This window comes from Ailuropoda melanoleuca, chromosome 1 (genome assembly GCF_002007445.2).
Source record: "Ailuropoda melanoleuca isolate Jingjing chromosome 1, ASM200744v2, whole genome shotgun sequence".
Taxonomy (NCBI): domain Eukaryota; kingdom Metazoa; phylum Chordata; class Mammalia; order Carnivora; family Ursidae; genus Ailuropoda; species Ailuropoda melanoleuca.
The window spans coordinates 69,532,371-69,551,124 of NC_048218.1; the positions used below are offsets into that span (position 1 = coordinate 69,532,371).

Below are 18,754 nucleotides of genomic sequence, written 5' to 3' on the forward strand. Positions count from 1 at the left end.
TTAATCCAGTCATCTGTTGAAGGGCCTTGGCTCCTTCCACAATTTAGCTATTGTGGACAATGCTGCTATGAACATTGGGGTGCATATGGCCCTTCTCTTCACTATGTCTGTATCGTGGGGTAAATACCCAGTAGTGCAATTGCTGGATCCTAGGGTAGCTCAATTTTTAACTTTTTAAGGGACCTCCACACTGTTTTCCAAAGTGGTTGTACCAACTTACATTCCCACCAACAGTGTAAGAGGGATCCCCTTTCTCCACATCCTCTCCAGCAATTGTTGTTTCTTGCCTTGTCAATTTTTGCCATTCTAACTGGCATAAGGTGGTATCTCAATGTGGTTTTGATTTTAATTTCCTTGATGGCTAATGATTTTGAACACTTTTTCATGTGTCTGTTAGCCATTTGTATGTCTTCATTGGAAAAGTGTTCATATCTTCTGCCCATTTTTTGATGATTATTTGTTTCTCGTGTATTGAGTTTGAGAAGTTCTTTGTAGATCTTGGATACCAGTCTTTTTATCTGTAGTGTCATTTGCAAATATCTTCTCCCATTCCGTGGGCTGCCTCTTAGTTCTTTTTGACTGTTTCCTTGGCTGTGCAGAAGCTTTTTATCTTGATGAAGTCCCATAAGTACATTTTATCTTTTGTTTCTCTTGCCTTTGGAGATGTGTCATGAAAAAGGTTGCTTTGGCTGATGTCAAAGAGGTTGCAGCCTATGTTCTCCTCTAGGCTTTTGATGGATTCCTGTCTCACATCATGGTCTTTCATCCATTTGGAGTTTATCTTTGTGTATGGTGTGAGAGAGTGGTCAAGTTTCATTCTTTTGCATGTAGCTGTCCAATTTTCCCAGCATCATTTATTGAAGAGACTGTCTTTTTTCCACCGGATATTTTTTCCTGCTTTGTCAAAGATTAGTTGCCCATAGAGCCGAGGGTCCATTTCTGGGTTCTCTATTCTGTTCCATTGGTCCATGTGTCTGTTTTTGTGCCAGTACCATGCTGTCTTTGTGATCACAGCTTTGTAGTATAGCTTGAAATCAGGCAAGGACTGAGGGCTTCAGAGGGGAATGGGGGTGGGGGACTGGGATAGGCCAGTGATGGGTATTAAGGAGGGCACATATTGCATGGAACACTGGGTGTTATACGCAAATAATGAATCATAGAACACTACATCAAAAACTAAGGATGTACTGTATGGTGACATAACATAATAAAAAAATTATAAAAAAATAAAAAATAAATAATATAAATAAAAAAAAATAAAGTAGGCTCCATGTCCAACATGGGGCTCGAACTCATGACCCTGAGACTGAAAGTTGCAGGCTCTACCAACTGAGCCAGCCAGGCATCCTGAGTTCTATAAGTTCTGTATATATTCTTGGATATTAACTCTGGATATATCATTTGCAAATATCTTTTCCCTTTCAGTAGGTTGCCTTTTTGTTTTGATGATGGTTTCCTTTGTTGTGCAAAAGCTTTTTATTTTGGTGTAGTCCCAATAGTTTAATTTTGCTTTTGTTTCCCTTGCCTCAGGAGACATATCCATACATATGTTGCTAAGGGCGATGTCCAAGAGATTACTACTTGTGTTTTCTTTTAGAAATTTTATGGGTTTTAGATCTTACATTTAGGTCTTTATTCCATTTTGAGGTGGGTTTTTGTTTTTGGTGTATGGTATAAGAAAGTGGTCCAGTTTCATTCTTTGGCATGCAGCTGTCCAATTTTCCCAACACCGTTTATTGAAGCAAAAAAATTTTTTTTAAAGATTTTATTTATTTATTTGACAGAGAGAGAGCGAGCGAGCGAGCACTAGCAGGGGGAGTGGCCGGCAGAAGGAGAAGCAGGCTCACTGCAGACCAAGTAGCCTGATGTGGGACTGGGATCATGACCTGAGCCGAAGGCAGATGCTTAATAAACTGAGCCACCCAGGTGTCCCGAAGCAAAAATCTTTGATAGGATACAAAAAGTACAAACCATAGCCAATAAATAGGTAAATTGGATTTATCAAAATTAAAACTACTGCTGTCTATAAGATGCTGTTAAGAAAATGAAACATCAGGTAGGGATAAAATATTTGCAAATCAGCATAGCTAATATAATTCTGGACTTGTATCCAGAATATATAAAAAAAACTCTCACAGTTCAATAATAAGATAATAAAAAATTCAACTGAAAATCTGGGCAAAAGATTAGAATAGCTACACCTATTGAAAATGGCTTTTTAAAAAATGACAAAACCAGGGGCAGGTGAGGATTGAAGTAACCGGAACTTTCATATAATTCTGGTGGGAATGTAAAATAGTGCAGCCATTTTGGAAAATAGTTTTTTTAATAGAATTAAACATATCCTTACCATATGACCCAACAATCCCACTCCTAAGTATTTACCCAAGAAGTAAAACAACTCCACACAAAGACGTGTATGAAAATATTTATAGCAGCTTCATTGGTAAGTGGCTCAATCTGGAAACAACACAAATGTTCAAAAAATTGGCAAATAGATAAAGAAACCGTGCTTAATACATACAGTGGAATACTGTTGAGCAGCAGAAAGAACCGGGTTATTAATACAAGTAACAACGTGGACAAGCACAAAAGCACTATGTTAAATGAAACTCAGACAGTAAAAGTCTGATTCCATTTATATGGCATTCTGAAAAAAGCAAAACTAGAGGGACAGAAATGAGGTAAGTGGTTTCTAGAGGCTGAGGTTGGGGATAGAGGATTGATTATAAAGGGCACAAAGGAACTTTTTGGGCATGATAAAATATTCCATAACTTGATTGTGGTGATAGTTACATGAATGCATACATTTGTCAAAACTCACAAAACTTTACATATAAAAAGGTGAATTTTATTGTGTGTAAATTTTACTGCAATAAACCTGACCAAAACAAACAAACAAACAAACCTGTGAAATTAAGAAAGGTTGGAAATAAACCACCAAAGCATCTACTTCAAGAAGCTAAGGAAAAAACGCAAACAAATTAAACTGGGTTGAGCTGGTGATGACATAATTCCTCTTTTGTAAAGTTATACTTTTCCCCTCATGACTAGCATCTGATGATTTAAACATCTATAGATGATCCTTGCATGAATCAATGATTTCATTGGGGATCACAAAGTGATAATTTTTTAATTCTATCATTCTCTGCTTATTAGCTAACATTCTTCTAATCAATAAGGAAGTGTTTTCTCTCATTAACTGGACTATTTTGTTATTTGAAATATGGTTCCTGCTAGAGAGCTAGGCAAATGTCCAATTCTTTTCCTTAGTGAAACAGATTGTTCCCAAGGCTCCTCTGCCTTGGTTTTGCTCAGTCTTAGTTCTGTTCTAATAGTTTTAGAAAATATAAGAAATTCTGTTCCATTTCAAACTCTTGCTTTGAGTGTCATTTAAAAATGAATGAGTTTGATTCCATAGTGCTAAATTTATAAATTAATTTGAAGAAAAACATAGTACAGAAAATATGTTTAAGATGGCTTTTGTGTTTAACCTACATATTTTCATATGGATCCAAATACATATGGGAATTAAATATATGGTAAAAGCTGTACTTCAAACCAGATGGAAGATGACAAATACCATATGATTTCACTTATATGTGGAATCTAAAAAACAGAACAAATGAATAAACAAACAAAGGCAAAGGAGAAACAGACCCATAAATACAGAGAACAAACTGCTGTGTTGCCAGATGGGAGGAGGTGGGGGGATGGGCAAAGAGGGTGAAGGGTGTAGAATATACAGGCTTCCAGTTATGGAATGAGTAAGTCACAGAGATGAAAGGTACAGCATAGGGAACACAGTCATTGATACTGTAATAGTGCTGTATGGGAACAGATGGTAGCTACACGTGTGTTGAGCATAGCATAATATACAGACTTGTTGAATCACTATGTTTTACACCTGAAACTAATGTAACACCGTGTGACGACTATACTTCAATAAAAATATCAGTGAGAGAAAGGAGAAACTCTTCAATACATACTTTGGGGAAGCTGAATATCTATTCGGAAAAAAATGGTATCAGAGACTATCTCACGTCACTTATTAAATTCTAAATTGATTTTTAAAATTTATAATAGTATCATAACAACATATGAGAGTATTTTTCATAAGCTTCAGTTGGGTAAGAAAAAATCCATAAATGAAAAGATACATTTGATTACATCAAAATCGAGAAATTTCAGTATACGGAAAGACAAGATAATATCAAAAGAAGCTATGGACTGGAAGAAAATATTTGCAATGTTCAAAACAGAGAAACAAGTGCTATCCACACTAAATGCAGCTCTTCTGCAAAAACAGTAAGATAAATGTAATACAACAGGAAAATATGAAAAAGATATGAGCAGGTAATTTGTGGAGTTATAGATGACCACTAAACATGTGAATAGATGTACGATCTCACTACTTAATAGAAAAATGTAATCTATAACATTGGTATACCACTTCTCAGTTGTCTGATTGGCAACATTTTCAAAGATAATTTTTGTAACATTGTTATCGTTAAAAGTTATAGAAAACCTAAATATCTATCAGTAAAGGAATGGCTAGATAAACCATACTATAGCCACCCTATGGAATACAATATAAGAATTAAGAAGATCCACGTTTACTGACATGGAAAGAGCTCCAAGATATGTTGATGAGTGAAAACTATCAAGTTGTGAAATGTATGTACAATATGATGCCCCTTAACAATATTTCCATAGGTACATATATACATACGAAATTCACAGAAAAAGGTTTGGTATATTACACCCAAACTAATAAAACGACTCTTTCTGGGGAGGAAATTGGGATGTATTGAAATATAATTTACATGCAATATATCACACATATCTTAAATGTTCAGTTTGAAGAGTTTTAACAATTGCATATAACCATGCAAACACCATACAAAATAAGATATAGAGCATTTCCATCATTTCAGAAAGGTCCCTTATACGTCTTTCCAGGTAATTCTCCTTTATGCCCCAGACAACCACTTGCTGATTTTTATCACCACGGATTGTTTTTGTTCTTATGTTTCATTTAAATAGAATCCTATAACACTCATTTGTGTCTGACTTATTTCATTCAGCATACTGATTTTGAGATTTATTCATGTTTTGCATGTATCCGTATTTTATTACTTGTTGCTGAGTAGTATTTTATTATATGTATGTATAAATTTGTTTATCCTTTTTCCTGTTGTTTTCCTGTTTGGGGCGATTATGAATTAAGCTGATATAAATATTCATGTATAAGTCTTTGTGTGGACATATGTTTTCATTTTTTCTTGATGAAATACCCAGAAATAAACCAGGTATTTCACTGGGTCATATGGTAAGTGAATGTCAAACTTCATAAAAGACTGCAAAAAAGTTCTCCAGAGCAGTTGTACCATTTTCCATCCTTGATGGCAATGTGTTAGAGTTCTGGTTTTTCCATTCTTACCAACTTGGTGTTGTTAGTCTTTGGTTTTAGCCATTAGAGTGAGTGTGTGGTGATCTCAGTGTGGTTTCAATGTGCATTTCTCTGATTACTAAAGATGTTGAGGATTGGATATCTTCCTTTGAGAAATGTCCATTCAAGTTTGCCCTCGTTTTATATTGGATTTTCTTTTGATTGTTGATTTGTATGTCTTTATCTATATGCTGGATACAAGTCCTTTGTCAGATATATGTACTGCATATATATTTTTTCTAAGTCTATGGCATGCCTATTCATTTTGTTAATAATGTCTATAGATGAACAGAAAAATTAAATTTTGATAAAGCCTGATTTTCTCTTTTATGATTAATATTTTTGTATCCTGTCGAAGGCATCTTTGCCTACCCCAACGTTGTGAAGATATTCCCCTATGTTTTATTCTAGAAACCTTATGGCGTTGGCCATGTCTCCTGACATTGCCAAATGTTAAAATTGTCCTTGTTTAAGAAACACTGATATAAAAACTGATATGTGCTGGATTTCCTATTACTAAAAAAATAAGCCAAAATACATTAAAAAAAAAAAGAAAGCTCTGAGAGGCTAGTATAAAGATGTTAACAATGATGGCCTCAAGGGTGATTTTTATTCTTTTCCTCTGCGTATCTATATATTCTAATTTTCCACAGTAAACACATTGCTTTTCCAAAAATATAATGATAATTTTATATAACAAAAAAGAAACCGTGATCTAACACTGATACATGCTAGATTTCCTATTGCTATAAAATTGGAAATTATAAAAAAATAAATAAAATATTGAAAATGAAAGTTAAAAACATGTCTAATAAAATTATCTGCGAAAGAAAAGATTTTCATGGCTGACAAAAAGGGTGGAATAAAAATCGAATGGAATAAAAATCCAGACCACTCTAGGTAAAGTAAACTGATTCAACATAAAGCAGGGTAGGGAAGAGCAACAAAGAGCATGGTAAATTGAAAATGTAAAAACAGGTAACAGAAATAAATCCAAACATACCATAATTAATTAATTAAACTCACAAAAAAAGAGAAAGATCTCACAGATTGTGTTGAACCTAAAAGTAAAAATCCACTTCTATGTTGTATTAAATAAAAAGATAAATGAGGAAAAAACAAATAAAAAGAAAGCAAATGTAACAAACTCAGGTAGAGTAAAACTTCAGACAGAAAGGACTAAAAGGATCAAAGAGGGATATTTAATATTAAGAAGCATGGTTATATCACCTAGAAAACATAGCAGTTACAATCTTTTGTGTAATTAGCCATGTAGCTTCAAAATACATAATGCAAAACATAATTTAAATAGAAGGAAAAATTGTTACATCTACAGCTGTAATGAAAAGCTTACCATACCTCCTTTGGTAATCCACAGATTAGCAAGCATATAGAGGATTTGGATTACACAATCAATAAGCTTTAACTAACCTCCCGAATATAAACAACTTTGCACACAAAAGAAAATAACATTCTTTTTAGGTGCACATGATCCACAAAATTTGTTCATGTATTAGAACATGCTCATTCAGCAGTTAAAACCCACCAATTTCATTAAAAAGGAACAGAAATAATAATCATAGTGTTCATATTTATTGACCGTAATTTATTTATTCAGCAAATATTTATTGAATGCCTATTGTATTCCAGGATCTGTTTTAGGTACTGAAAATGTGGTAGTGAATAAAAGACAATGTTCCTGTTCCCAAAGAGTTTACATCTTAAGAAAAGGAATCAAATAATACCTAAACATATAAACAGGTGTGATAAATCCTTTACAGGAAATCCAACTGGATGATGTTATTGAAGCGGGGGGGGGGAATATTTTAAATTGCATGTTTAGGGAAAGCCTAGAAGAGGAGGCGACATGACATGATATAATGATAAAATTGGACATTAGGGGCACCTGGGTGGCACAGCGGTTAAGCATCTGCCTTCGGCTCAGGGCGTGATCCCGGCGTTGTGGGATCGAGCCCCACATCAGGCTCCTCTGCTGTGAGCCTGCTTCTTCCTCTCCCACTCCCCCTGCTTGTGTTCCCTCTCTCGCTGGCTGTCTCTATCTCTGTCAAATAAATAAATAAAATCTTTAAAAAAAAATTGGACATTAATACAAAAAATTCTCACCCAACCCAAAATGAAAAACAACTTTTCTAAATGGCTCTTGGGTTCAAGAGGAAATAAAAATCAACACTTCATATTATGTAGAGAAGAATGAAAATGAGAACACCAGTTATAATATCTGTGGGATGTGGTTAGAGCAGTATCAAGAGGGTAATTTATAGACTCAAATACACATTTGAAAACAAGAAAGATTTAAGATAAATGAACTAAGTACTCAACTCAAGAATGTAGAAGAGGGACAATAAACTGAAGCCGAAGGAAATGGAAGGAAAAAAATAAAAATTGAAAACAAGAAAAGAAATAAAACAAAAAGCACAGTACAACTGATTGATAAAACCTGACCTTGTTCTAAGAGAAATGAATTTGGCAAATCTGATTAAGAAAAGAAAAGAAGCATTAGGAATGGTAGTTGCAAATATAGAAGACATTTGGGAAAAAATGTAAGAAAATGTCACAATTTTTTACCACTAAATTTAAAATTTCAGACAAAATGGATATTTGAAGAAAGTATAAGTTACCAACATTGGTTCAAGAAGTAGAAAATTTGAATAGATCAATAACCAATGAAGATGTCAAAAAATAATTAAACACGACTTCAAAAACAAACAAAAAGGAAAAAGTACAATTATCATACTCAGACTCTTTTCTAGCAAAGTTCTTCCAACCTTCAAGGAGTAGAAAATTTTCTGGTATATAAACTATTTCCAGAACATAGACAACTTTCCAATTCATTTTACAAGGCTAGTATAATCTTAGCAGCAAAAACTGGGAAAAAATGATGCATAAAAAAGGAAACTATAAACTGGCTCATCAACAAACATGTACAAAAAATAGGAAATCAAGTATTAGCAAATTGAAATCCAGCAGTGTATTAAAAACAGTTGCTACCATGTGGGATTTATCTCAAGAATTCAAGTGCAATTTATTATTTGAACAGTTTTATTATAATCCACTGTAGTAAAATAATTTTAAAATTATGTAAAATAATGTTAAATAGTAAAGTGATATTAAAATATGATTATCCCAATAGATACCATAAGATCATTTGTTGAAATTAAGCATCCATTCCTGATAACAACCCTTAGCATTCTAGGAATAGAGGAGGTTTCCTTAATTTGGTGGAGGGTTTGCACCAGAGATGTACAGAAACGTACTTAATGGTAAAAGATGAAGCATTCCCATTATAGCCAGGAGCTAGACTCTGACTATAAGGATGTCTGTTATCATGTTTACTATTCAACATTATTCTGAAGTCCTTGTTCTGTGCATAAACTAAAAAGAAGAAATGAGCAATATAAAATCTTAGAAAAGAGAAATACTAAATTGTCATTCACAGACAATATAGTTGTCTCTTTAAAAAATCAGAGAGAATCAACTGACAAACTTTTGGAACTAATTATAGAGATTCATTAGGGTGGCCAGATACAAGAGCAACATACAAAAATCATAGCCTCATCTTGCATCAGGGATGAACAACCAGACTATTCGATTCAAAGCAGCTTCTGTGTTAGAATAGAGGAAAGACGCTGATTCACAGAATCTCTCCCAATACTTAAAAAAAAAAAAGCAAAACAAAAGGAGTAAAAAACCAGCAGGGGTGGAGTGGGAGTCATCATCTGCAACCAAACAAAGAAAGGGGGACATCCTAATTACACAAACTTCCAACAGTTACAGGCAAGTAAGGAAACAGAAGTTTTGAAAGGGGGGTAAACAGAAGGAGGAATGAACCACGAGAGACTGTGGGCTCTGGGAAACAAACTGAGGGCTTCAGAGGGGAGGGGGGTGGGGGATTGGGACAGGCTGGTGATGGGTATTAAGGAGGGCACATATTGCATGGTGCACTGGGTGTTATATGCAAATAATGAATCATGGAATATTGCATCAACAACTGGGGATGTACTGTATGGTAACTAATATAACAAAATAAAAATTATTAAAAAAAAAAGAAACAGAAGTTTGCAGAGCTGAGCCCAGTGGTGCTGTGCAGCCAGGTCCTTAACCTTGCCCTTGCCCCTTGGGTTCCATATAAGATATGGCATGTGAAAAGCAAAGAATCTAAAGGAGAAAAAACATACCCCAAAGTACAGAAGGAAATTTCCAACAAGCACTTCAAGCTATAAATCAACTTAATAAGAATATAGACTTAATAAAAAAAACCCAAAAGCTCAAAGTTGAGATGATAAGAGAGCAGAATTAGATAAAAAGGAAGATTGCAAACTAAGGAACCAATTAGACCCCAAAAACATTACCATAGAAGTAATAAATTATAAACAGCTGAACTGGAAAAACGTGGCTAAAAATTGAATTACAGACAGAAGAAAAGCTTGAGATAATTACACCAACCAGAGATGAGAAAGACAAAAAAAAGCAAATTGAAGGAAATAAGGAGATGTAATATATGTACACAGATATTAACAATATATTCTTATTTATCTATTTACATATTTTTTAGATTTATTTATTTTATTTGAGAGAGAGAGAGAGAAAGAGAGAGAGTGAGTGTGAGCAGGAGGAGGGGCAGAGGGAGAGAATGTGAAGCAGACTCCGTGCTGAGTGCAGAGCCTGAGGCAGGGCTCCATCCCAGGACCCTGGGATCATGACCTGAGCAGAAGGCAGATGCTTAACCAACTGAGCCACCCAGGTGCCACCCAAGAATATATTCTTAAAGAATGAAATGCTCAGATGTAAAGAACATATAGTCTTCCAGGAAGTTTAACTGTGCTTTGAAAGTTTGATGATTATTTCATGGTGTTGGAATCTGAGTGATTGTTTACCTTTCTTCTTTGTACTTTACTGCATTGAATCACTTAGTTAAATTAGCATGCACGATTTTTATAGGTACAGAGGTAGTGAAAAGAAGGGGCACATGCACCCCAATGTTCATAGCAGCAATGTCCACAATAGCCAAACGGTGGAAGGAGCCGAGATGCCCTTCAACAGACGAATGGATAAAGAAGATGTGGTCCATATATACAATGGAATATTACTCAGCCATCAGAAAGAACGATTACCCACCATTTGCATCGACATGGATGGAACTGAAGGGGATTATGCTAAGTGAAATAAGTCAAGCAGAGAAAGACAATTATCTTATGGTTTCACTCATATGTGCAACATAAGGAATAGCACAGAGGGCATTAGGAGAAGGAAGGGAAAAATGAAGGGGGGGAGTCAGAGGGGGAGATGAACCATGAGAGACTATGGACTCTGGGAAACAAACTGAGGGCTTCAGAGGGGAGGGGGCAGCGGGATGGGTTAGCATGGTGATGGGTATTAAGGAGGGCATGTATTGCAATGAGCACTGGGTGTTATACGCAAATAATGAATCATGGAACACTACATCAAAAACTAATGAAGTACTGTACGGTGACTAACATAATATAATTAAAAAAAACTGAAATTGTTTTCCAAAAAAACAAAAAAGAATATCATGTGAAAAAAGCCACAATTCACAATGTTAACCAAAACTATGCAATATTTGGGAATACAGCAATTAAGAAATATGTAAAATTTACATGAAGAAAACTATACAATTTTACTGAAAGGCACACAAGATATAAATAAATTTTTAAAAATACCAGGGTGCCTGGATGGCTTAGTCAGTTAACTGTTCGACTCTTGACTTCGGCTCAGGTCATGATCTGAGGGTCTTGAGATCCAGCCCCATGTCAGGCTCCTTGCTGAGTGTGGAGCCTGCTTGAGATTCTCTCTCTCCCGCTCCCTCTGCACACCACCCCCACTGCTCATACGCACTCTCTCTGTCTTTTTAAAAAAGTTTTAAAAATAATAAAAATAAATAAATAAAATACTACATGACCCTGGATGAAAATAATAATTTGTTAATATGATTTTAATTATTCCCCAGGTTAATCTATAAATTCAATGCAATTTTAATAGAAGCCCAATTTTTTTAAAATTGAAACTTGGAACTTTACTTGAAATGCCCAAGCATATCCAAAAACAGTTTGAAAAAGCAGAGCAATGAAAGATTTGTCCTCCTGGACACCTAAACTTGCTACAGAACTATACCAATTCAAAGTGTGCTATTGAGGCTGTTATGTGTGTATGAGTGTGTGTGTGTATACATATATATGTGTGTGTGTACACACACACATATATATATCAGCAGAACAGAAAAGTCAATCCATGAAACATGTCTGAGTATAAATGAGAATTAAATATAAGTCATTTTTTATTTTTAAAAGATTTATTTATTTGAGAGAGAGAGATAGTAAGTGGGGGGAGGGGAAGAGGGAGAGACTCCTCAGGCAGACTGCCCCACCCCCCTACCCACTGAGCAGAGTATGGAGCTGAAGCAGGGCTTGCACCCAGAACTGAGATCATGACGAGCCAAAATCAAGGGCTGGGCACTCAACCGACTGAGCCATCTAGGCACCCCTAGCATAAGTTATTTTAAATTAGTTGAGGAGTAATGGAGTATTACGTGAGTTGCACTGGAATTCGGCCATATATTTGAATATATACACATACATATATAGCATATATACACATATCAACACATGTATATAATATATTTATACACACACACACACATATATATGTATCTGTGTACGTATATATTCAAATATACATGGCTTACATAACCCAGAAGCCATATAGGAAAAAGTTAATATATTTAACTACATTAAAATATAAAAATTCTGATATCAAAAAATACCATAAAATTAAGATGTCAGTGACAGTTTGGGAGAATATATGTGCAACTTATATAACAGAAAAATAACTACTGTATAGGTATGCACAAGGAACTACAAATAGTGAGAAAAACACTGCTGAATGAAAAAAATACTCAAAGGATATTAACAACTAATTCTCAGTGAAGAAATGCAAATGACCAATAAGCATATGCAATGATGCTAACGCGTACAGATATTTAGGAAAATGTGAATTAAAAGGACATGCTCATACTTTTTTTTGCCTCTTATATTGACACTAATTACTAATTTACAGTGTGCATGAGAGCATGTGGAAGGGTGCTGTCATGTGGTTGACAAGAGTATAAGTTACCCGGTGTCTTTGGAGGGTAGTTTGGCGGTATACCCGTTAAATATATAATATCTCATATCCTTCTTTGGGCAGTATTGAATATATAAAACCTCATACCCTTAAATGAACAATTTTACTTATATCAGAATATCCTAAAGAAATCCTTCCATCTGTGGGTACCAGATTTTTCATTGTAGCCTTGATTTTATTAGACCCAGACCCAGAATAATTTTATGTTCATCAGTGGGGTGTTGGGAAATGAAATTAGATAAACAACAGCATAACCAAGCTATGGAATAGTACATAGCAGTTAAAAATAATAAAACATATTTATGGGGCACCTGGGTGGCTTAGCTGTTAAGCGTCTGCCTTCACCTTAGGGCGTGATCCCGGGGTCCCAGGATCAAGTCCCACATCGGGCTCCCTGCTTGGCGGGAAGCCTGCTTCTTCCTCTCCCACTCCCCCTGTTTATGTTTCCTCTCTCGCTGTCTCTCTGTCAAATAAATAAATAAATAAAATCTTTAAAAAAATGATAAAACATATTTAAATGTACTGGTATGTGGGTGCGCCTTGGTGGCATAGGCGGTTAAGCGACTGACTCTTGATTTTGGCTCAGGTCCTGCTCTCAGGGTTGTGTGATCGAGCCCCGTGTTGTGCTCTGCACTTGGGATATAGTCTGCTTAAGACTCTCCCTCCCTCTCCCTCTGTACCTTCTCCTCATGCATGCTCGTGCACTCTCTCTCTGTCTCTCTCTCTCAAATAAATAAATGGAAATCTTTAAAAAATAAATGTACTGGCATGTAGAGCTCTCTGAGATGTAATTTTTGAAATTTATTTATTTTTATTAACATATAACGTATTTTTTGTTTCAGGGGTACAGGTCTGTGATTCATCAGTCTTACACAATTCACAGCGCTCACCATAGCACATACCCTCCTCAATATCCATCACTCAGCTACCCCATCCCCCTCCAGCAATCCTCAGTTTGTTTCCTGAGATTAAGAGTCTCTTATGGATGTCTCCCTTTCTGGTTTCCCCTTGTTTGAGATGTAATTTTAAATGGAAAAAAATGAGTTGCAAAACAGTATGTAAAATATAATCCCATTTATATATTTAGTAAAATATGCATGTATATATAATGTAAAGAAAATCATTTAACACAGCAAATTTATAACAATGGGGAGGTAAGTGTGCGTTGGATGAGGATAGTGCAGCTAAAGTGATACTAGTGTTTTTCTGGGTTTGACTCTTATACTAGAATGTATTCTTGTGAAATTTGTATGTAATTACAGAAAATAAACAGCAAATAATAAAATACCCTATTTCCATCAGGATACATAAAACTAAATCTTTCTTTTTATCAGCCATATTGTATATTTAACATAATATATTTAACCTTTCCCTTTATGTTTCTTCAGGTTTTTTTTTAAACCTTTACAGGGACTGCAATAGATATCCTTTGTGAAATATGCACATATCTTTGAGAAACTGTGTAGGTATATACACTGGTTAAATTCCTAGTAAAAGCATTGCTGGGTCAAAGAATTTGTATGATATTATATTTGTAACTTAATAGATTTTTGCCAACTGAAAAAAGGTTGCATCAGAGTATCTGCCTCCAACAGAGTGTGGGAGTGCCCATTTCCCCACAGACCAATCAACAATATTATCAAAATTCTGTGTGTGTGTCTGTGTGTGTGTGTGTGTATTTAAAGACTTAATTATTTATTTGAGGGGGAAGGGAAGGAGGGAGAGAATCGCAAGTAAACATCCTGACATCATGACCTGAGCCTAAACCAAGAGTCAGAAGCTCAGCCACCTGAGCCACCCAGGCATCCTTCACATTTCTGTATTCTGACAAACTCCTAGCTAAAACAAGGTAAGATGTAGTTGTTTGGATTTACCTTTCTTTGAAGTTGAACATCTTTTTTTTAATGTTTTTTTTTATTATATTGTTAGTCACCATACAGTACATCCCTGGTTTCTGATGTAAAGTTTGATGATTCATTAGTTAACACCCAGTGCACCATGCAATACGTGCCCTCCTTACTACCCATCACCAGTCCATCCCATTCCCCCACCCCCTCCCCTGAAGCCCTCAGTTTGTTTCTCAGAGTCCATAGTCTCTCATGCTTCATTCCTCCTTCTGATTACCCCCTTTCTTTATCCCTTTCTTCCCTACCGATCTTCCTAGTTCTTATGTTCCATAGATGAGAGAAATCATATGATAATTGTCTTTCTCTGCTTGACTTATTTCACTTAGCATCATCTCCTCCAGTGCCGTCCATGTTGCAGCAAATGTTGAAAACTCGTTCCTTCTGATAGCTGAGTAATATTCCATTGTATATATGGACCACAACTTTTTTTTTCCTACCACCAAGCTTTATTAAATTGTCTTATTTGCATTCATTCATTGTCTTACTCCAAGTTTTTTTTTAATAAAACATGTATAAACTTGAGATCCTTTTGGCCCCCTTCTTCAATCCTATTCTCTTCAATTCTCCACAATAATCACGATCATGAATTTAGTGTACCATTCCCTTGCAAGTTTTTTTAAATTTTTTTTTATTATATTATGTTAGTCGCCATACAGTACATCCCTGGTTTCTGATGCAAAGTTCGATGATGCATTAGTTGCATATAACACTTCTTAATCCAGTCATCTGCNTGGGCTGCCTCTTAGTTTTTTTGACTGTTTCCTTGGCTGTGCAGAAGCTTTTTATCTTGATGAAGTCCCACAAGTTCATTTTATCTTTTGTTTCTCTTGCCTTTGGAGATGTGTCATGAAAAAGGTTGCTTTGGCCGAAGTTGAGCATCTTTTCATATGTTTATCAGTCATCTGTATTTCATTTCTGTGAACAAATCCATTCAGGTCTTTGGCACATTTTTCTGTTGGGTTATGATTTTACTAGTGATTTGTAAGTTTTTAGATTATTACAAATTAGCCACTTGTCATCCTATGCTTATGGGTTTTGTATTTTACTTTCCTGAAGTTTTAAATGTTTATATAATCAATTTCTGAATCTTTCCCTTCGATGGAGAATATAAATTGGTCACAGGAAATTGAGTTCTGAAAAGTCATTAGTAAGTTTCTTTAGCACTCTGGGCTCCCTGGCTCACTTCCTAGAGGGGCCTCCCCCACATGGGGGTCCCTCACATGGGGAGCTTCCTGCTGGAGAGTCAGATTTCAGCATTCAAAGAAAGAGGCTGCCTGAAGGGTCTATATTTAGAGTATGACCCCCAGCAGGGACAGCTGAATGTCTGGGGACTAACTCCTGCATACTTTGTCCCTGAGTTCTGGGATTATTCTGAGGGGCTTGTATGGGTGCTGCAGTGAAATTGTAACACAAGGCAGGGAGTGAAAAGGCCTCTCTCAGCTGGTGCTGACTGCTTGGCATCCTGCAAACTAAGCTTTCCACGAGGGAAGAATGACACAGATTTCAGGGGTGGTGCAGTGATTCACAGTCACCCACAGACCCTCACCACTGTCGCCCCTGGAAGATGGTGAGCACTAGCTGCTGCTAGGGTGACAGACATACAGGACGTGAGCAGATCCCAGAGACAGCTCACCGGTGGCATGATTAAATGAAAATTCCACCTGCTAAGCCTCATTTCCATCACTGGGAGAGCAGTTGGTCCTGTTCAGCCTGTGATGAGACCGATTTGATCACATACTTATGTAAAATCCAAATAAAGTCCCTTGAATGGAAAGCGGGTTAATCTGGGAAGTCACCAGTTTTCAGGCGCTGGGTTCATCAGGAGTTGGGTCTTCATTCAATCATCCAGGAGTCATCTGAGGAAGTTCTCAGACACTTGACACAAGATCATAGTAAGTTCAGCCAGAACTTGAAAAGGTCTTCAAATCACTTGTGGGAAATTGCCAGTTTTAGAAAACTGAATGTCTTCCCGCAGATTAATTTATAGATCACATTGAAAACGTGCTGGGTTTGTTTAGGAAAATTTTGTCCATAAAATGTCAATAATTACTAGTATGTCTTGAAAACTGAAATCGTTTACAGCAATTAACGTGGCAAAAAAATAACGTGAACAGATGAGTCTTGTTATTTTTACGAACAAATTTTTAAATGTCGAATGAAATTGCCTGCATTTCCCAATTGCAAAAACAATGAATGCGATGTTAGGAGGGGGCGGGGAAGAACATTAAAAAAACAAAGTTAAGCATCTACTTGCACTCTCTGCTTGCTTTCCTGACGCCCCTTCCCAAGCCCATTTTGGTGCAGCAACGCACCCGATGGGGAGTGTTAGTCTTATAGCCAAAGAGAGAAAAGGATTTCTCCAAGAGAAAAGGCCTGAGCCGAGGCTTGGGGGAGGGTGATATGCAGACCCTCCCCAGTAACCAGAGAAGGGCAAACCCCCACCGCAAAGCGGTGAGGCCACACTAGGCGGCCCCCACATTGGAGAGGACGGAGCTGGGCGACCAGGCGGTGCGCTTTGGGGCTCGACTCACGGACCAGTGGAGGGGGAGCTGGCTTGGGCGGAGGTGGGGGGCAGGGTCCCGTAGAACTCCCCGCAGGGAGGGGGTGGGGGGGAGAGACGGGGAGCGAGAGCATTGGTGACGCGCGCCCTCACGTGACCCGGAGCTGCAGAGCGACGCAGCCTTCGGTGCAGTAGTCACTCCCAGTCTGGGTACCGGCTCCCAGCTGCCCTGCGCCTGGCGGGCTGGCGTCGGGCCCCAGGCAAGCGGAACAGGTAAGGGCTCCGGGGCCCGCGCTCGAGGCCAGGGCGGCATCGGCCCCCTCCCCCCGGTGGCCGGTTNGATGGTTGGCGGGGGGTGGCGGGGGGGAGTGTCTCTAGAGGGAAATGCAGAGATTAAGATGCCCCATCCTCTCTGACTCTAATCGTTGACCGCACACGTCCGCCCAGCTTCCTGCTCCTGTCAGTGGAAGGGACATGCCACCGTGGCGTTTAGAGAAAATGGTGGGCTCGGTGACTGGACGGTGGCGTTGGTGGGGGTGGCGTCTGGGAGTGCGGGGACGGACGTTTGATAACCGGGATCCTGAATCCCGAAACGTGAGTACTGTGATCTGTGTCCTGGGTGCTGGTCCAAGCACTTAGTGCCTTTACTCTCTCCTGTCTGATGGACAGTAGTTCCGTGTGGCACAATTTGTGGCGAGGCAAGGGAAGAAGGCGAGAAGAAAACTGCACGGGATCTGTGGAGGTTAGTGTGAGCACGGCCCGGCCTTTGAACGGTTGAAGTTCTGTAGGAATTTTCTACGACAGGAATTTAGGCGCCGCTGTCCGGTTGGGATGTGGGGTGGGGCTAACTAGGGGACTTTCCCTAAACTGCCTTTACTTACTAAGCTTATGGGTTTTAACTGAAATTGTATGTTGATGACCAGTAAAGACAGCAAACTTTTCCATGGATGCTTTTGTTCGCACTGCAGATACTATTAAGAAAATACCAGTGGTCGTATCAAAAACTTTACTTATTTTTTGAGATAGCCTCTGCCGGGAGGGATAGCGATTTTGTGGAAGAAAAAGCCTTCCCACACTCCTCATCTCTTCTGCTGGAGTCTCCTAGAGATGGGTTTAAGGGGAGGTAGATGGCAGTAGGCTATGTTTGATTCTAGGGTAGGGGATGGGGGCCTCCATCTCTCTCTCCGTTTTCCAGTTTTCCAGATTCGCTCACCTGTCTGAGCACCTTGGTGAAGGAAATGATGGACTTTTGGGAGAAACCTTAGAATCCTACAGGTGGTTTTAAAGTAATTTGCCCCTGTCTCTTCCCTTTTATTTCTCCTGCCTCCCTTTTACACACTGCCCATTTCAGTGCTGGGGAAGCCCCAGGTTCTGCTTGCTAGAGAGTGGGTCTCTAGATTCAGTAAGTCAGGTACTGGGACCCCTGTTTTAGATGCTGGGATGTCACAAGCACTCAACAGTTACCCCCCCCCCCTTTTTCTTTGTTTGTTCCTAGGTCTTCCCATAGGCCTACACTAGGGCTGTTTACCACTGGAAGCCAGGGAAAGGGGGAGACTGGCCTGGAACCGTTGAAGGTTGGTGTGAAAGTGGGCAGCACCTGGGAATAACAAGAGGGTGAGCACAGAAGGTGGCTGAGACTTGAGAGGAAGTGGACGGTACTTTTGCCTCTTCTACACTCTGCCCGATTTCCACAGTGTTGCTACATCCCCTGCTGATTTCAGGGCAGGAAACAGGAGG

General features: G+C 38.0%; 2 protein-coding genes across 36 annotated transcripts in view; one reads left to right on the plus strand and one right to left on the minus strand.

Annotated features, from left to right (window-relative positions):
- Positions 1 to 18,754, minus strand: part of DLG1 (discs large MAGUK scaffold protein 1) — a 1,062,265-nt gene that overhangs the window by 740,187 nt on the left and 303,324 nt on the right. The gene's annotated exons all lie outside the window — the stretch shown is intronic.
- The window catches only part of LOC100481385 (armadillo repeat-containing X-linked protein 1), an 81,891-nt gene that overhangs the window by 25,577 nt on the left and 37,560 nt on the right, over positions 1 to 18,754 (plus strand). For 13 of the 29 annotated variants that reach the window (XM_034660259.1, XM_034660317.1, XM_034660264.1 and 10 more), the window contains exons 1-3: positions 17,192 to 17,290; positions 17,687 to 17,759; positions 18,513 to 18,591. The exons of 4 other annotated variants lie outside the window; for them this stretch is intronic. The gene's annotated coding sequence lies outside the window, so the exon portion shown is untranslated. Of the gene's footprint in view, positions 1 to 17,191; positions 17,291 to 17,686; positions 17,760 to 18,212; positions 18,304 to 18,512; positions 18,592 to 18,754 lie in introns of those variants that run through there. 12 more of the 29 variants (XM_034660244.1, XM_034660254.1, XM_034660255.1 and 9 more) reach the window with 6 other exon arrangements.